This window comes from Haematobia irritans, chromosome 1 (genome assembly GCF_050003625.1).
Source record: "Haematobia irritans isolate KBUSLIRL chromosome 1, ASM5000362v1, whole genome shotgun sequence".
Taxonomy (NCBI): domain Eukaryota; kingdom Metazoa; phylum Arthropoda; class Insecta; order Diptera; family Muscidae; genus Haematobia; species Haematobia irritans.
In genome coordinates, this window is record NC_134397.1 from 110,258,258 (window position 1) to 110,262,400 (window position 4,143).

Sequence of the window (4,143 nt, forward strand, 5' to 3'; positions counted from 1 at the left end):
GACAGTCAATTAAAAAATTAATTGATCCAATTAAATATTTAATTGATACTATTAATTTGTGTGATTGATTCTTATTTCAATTAAAAAATTTGTTGGATCAATTAAATTTTTAATTGAATATTGTTTAAAACTCAATTAAGATTTTAATTGGAAAAATTTTTCTTACACAGAAATTTTTTTCTGTGTACATACACAAAGAAAATTTCATTAATTTTTTTTTCTACCAATGTATGCCAAACGTGAAACATAATATGTTAGAACAATACAAACAATAGTGAAACCATATATGATTGAAGCAAAATGTGTTTGGGGCATATGTTACAGAAGCGATTTTTTTTTGAGGGTGCATATATTGGCCTCATTATAAGTTAAGTCCGAAGGCATAATCGATACTGCTGCATGTTTATGGGATCGATAACACATTTACCGATTAACATATTTAATCATCAACGAATTGTCGTATCAATTGGACCCTGTAAGTTTCTTTACAAACACAGACATTCCGTCCGGAAAAACTTTTAATCTGTAAGACGCATAAGATATTCATTTATGAAAGAACAGTTTTAATATCAATTACAATTTTAATCGACTAAAACTCTGACTAAACAAAATAATAAAGGTGCTTTAGTTATTAAACTAAACATAAATTTAGGAAGTTAAATCATAAGTTCAACCACAGTTTTATTTCATAAATATCAGACTTCACACATTCACTTATAATAATTCACTTATATAAAAATAAAACTATATATATTGTGATCGGCAACAGCTACCATGAAAGTCTTTAGCGGAACTTTGTGCGATTGTATTTACTAGTTTAATACGAGGCAGTTCGGAAACTTCTTACCCTAGCACAAAAAGCGCGGTATAGACAGAAAAAAGTTAAGTGTTTTGGAAACTTCCATCTCTGTTATGAACACATATTAAATTTTGTTTCGATCAGGCAACTCCTTCATATAGAAACAGGTGTTCAAAATAGACACATCCAAGAAATTCATAATGATTTGGTGAATGTGTTAGGTGAAAGTGCTCCTTCATATGCAACAGTAAAAAATTGGGTTGCTGAATTTAAACGTGGTCGTACAAGCATTGAAGATGAACCACGTAGTGGACGTCCAAAAACAGCAACAACAACAGCAATTGTAGCCAAAGTGCATGATATGATCGACGAATAAAAGTGCGTGAAACTGCTAATATCATGGGCATCTCAAATGATCGAGTCCTTTTAATTTAGCATGAAGAACTACAGATGAAAAAGCTTTCTGCAAGATGGGTGCCGCATTTGTTAACAGTCGATCAAAAACGCAAAGAATGAAAATTTCTCAAGCTTGTTTGGATCGTTTTACGCGAAATAAAAGGAATCTTAAGCATCGTTTCATAACTGTTGATGAGACATGAATCCACCACTATACTCCAGAGACAGAAGAACAATCCAAAGAAGGCAAAAACAATTCAATCGGCTGGTAAGGTTATGGCAACGGTTTTTTGGGACTTCAAAGGTATTTTATTGATTGACTATCTGCAAAAGGGTAAAACAATACATTCAGAGTACTTTTGCAACCTTTTGGATCAATTAAATGTACAAATTCGAGAAAAACATCAAGACAACGCACCAGCGCACAATAGTGTTTTAACAAGCGCACAACAGTGTTTTAATAATCTATCAATGTTCGTGATGGTGTACAAAGAAAGAAAACACCAGAAGAATAACAACCCTTCATTCGTATTCATTTTGGAATCTTAAATTATCAGGTAACATTCAGTTACGCTAAACTTTTGTGAACAAATTGATTTATGATTTTTGATATTTGTAGGTATCGAAATCGAAAAGGAGGACAAAATAGTTTGGCAGCAACTTATTAGAAGTGGAAGATACAAGAAGAAGAAAAATACATGGAAATTGGAAATAGTGGAATACTAATGCTGTTGCTGTTGATTCTTAATAAATATATTCAATATATTAATAAAACATGTCTTTTATTGAAGAAAAATTGCTTTATACACTGAAAAAACAGTGAACCCTTTTCCATTGCAAAATGAACTAAACTGTAGTAATATTGACCATGATTTAGCCCTTACGATTTTTTTCAACTTGTCTAGTTTATAATTCTCTTAAATTTTAGTTCATCTATAACATTGTATTTTAGTTCGTTTTCACAACGCCATAAGATTTATATACCTCTACCAAGTTAAAAAGTCAGTATTAGTTTGGATTACTTACTTATTTTTTGGGAAACCCGATAATAAAAATTGGTTAACAGTCTCTTTAAAATATCGACGACTAAACTATTTTTAAAACAATCATTCCACAGTACAGAGAAATTAAATAATTAAAGGAACAACAAACCGTTTTGCTATTATGCAAATTTTCATACATTAAAATTAAACTTTCTTTAAGCAAAAGTACTTTATTATAAAAACTTATGATGAAAGTTCGTAATACAATGTTTTTTGTGAATAAAAATTATGACCACGTGGAACAGAGAGTAGTTAATTTGAACTCGCTGTTTGGACATTTTGACTTATCCTTTTTTATTCATCGTAGGTAATTTTTTCACATATCTTGGAAAAAATGGAAGCAATAATGAAAATTGTTAAAAATGAACACCATTTAATGAAATATAATTTTTAATTCTTTATTTTAGCTTGTAACTTACCATATTTAGGGGCATTTTATCAAATGGTGTAAGGAATTCACCTTTTCTTTGGAAAACGTATCTCATAAAATTTTTACCTGAGACAATTAGAGAAGTAATGAAGTATTCTATATAGACTCATAAAACTGTGTTGTTATCGATGTGAAGGATATAATAAAATAAATATTCTAGTTGAAAGAAAGCCAAAGTTTTAATATAAAACTTACCAATTCTCTATTAAATTGTACGCTGAGGGGAAATATAAAAAGTTGTCCAAATTTATTTGGGTTACTCTGAAATTAAATATTTATTTTTCACATTAAATAAAATTATTAAATAGGTTTCCCAAAAATCTAATGAAAAAAAATAATAATATGCATAAAAAACCAAATATTCTGCTTAACCCTACACAGAAAAAAAAGTGTCTCGTAAATTTAAGAAAATTTTTACAATAATTTATTACAAGAATTTTCCAGAATTTTAGTTCATTTTTCGTATCTTTAACGAAAATTAACTACTCGAAAGGAAATTTTACAAAATTTAAGTAGCAATCGTTTAGTTCATAGCCTACAAAATACGATGGAAATTTCCTTAAAAATTTTCTTAACTGGTAGTTAAAAATTCTTTCGTCATACTATAAAACTACTTATGAAATGTAAAATACTTTCTAAATAATAAGTGTAATTTACTATAAAGAGTTTTTGTATGAGAAAATATTTTTTTACGAAAATTGAACTTGAAAGCGGATAGCAATTTCTTACGGGCAATTCCTACAGTTAATAATAATTGGTACAACATTCCTCAATGAAATATTTTTAGTTCACATGTAATTAAATTGTAGACATTTTCGTCAAAAATGGGTAGATATCATTTCATGAAGTTTTTGCTAATTTTAAGTTAAACGTTTCATCGTTCTTATACTGATATGCATTTAGGAGTATTGTTTTTAGAGTAAATTGTGGACAGATGCGATGAACTAATGCATAGTACAGAGATCTTTCTCGTCAAAGTGGAATATGTTTAATGTAAAGATGATGTTACTTGAAATTTTTTTGAGAGTGAGAGCATGCAATGCAATAATGAGAAATGGTAGCGAGTGATGGGGATGTTGTGTATATCTGAGAGTGGGGTTGTTTTTATTTTTGTTGTTTCAGTGGTTTGTGTGTGTGTGTTTATTATTCGCGAATGGTTTATTTGGCTTGATGAGGTGTTGTTTTCAATGAAGGCACATGTGTTTTTGTTGTTGTAGAAATGTTTTGGTTTTGCTTGGCATGCTTCAGTTGTATAGTTGGCGTTGGCGTGGGCTGTTGCATCTTTTTAGCAAGTATGTAACAAGGGAATATAATGGTATGGAATATTTTGGTTTTTTGAGATATATATTGGTGTTTGCTTATTAAAACTTTTAAATAAAAGTTATTAATATTTTAGCGATGAGGTATACAAAGGCGAAGTGATGATCGGTAGCTTAGAAAAAAGTTATTAAGAATGTTCAATATTTAGGAAAAAA

The 4,143-nt window shown here is 29.4% G+C and overlaps 1 long non-coding RNA gene across 1 annotated transcript; it reads left to right on the forward strand.

Moving 5' to 3' along the window:
* The first annotated feature begins 1,026 nt into the window (after positions 1 to 1,026).
* On the forward strand, positions 1,027 to 1,969 carry LOC142241294 (uncharacterized). Its single transcript, XR_012723562.1, has 2 exons — positions 1,027 to 1,752; positions 1,815 to 1,969. It is a non-coding gene; the product is annotated as an uncharacterized LOC142241294 (long non-coding RNA).
* The last annotated feature ends 2,174 nt before the right edge of the window (positions 1,970 to 4,143 follow it).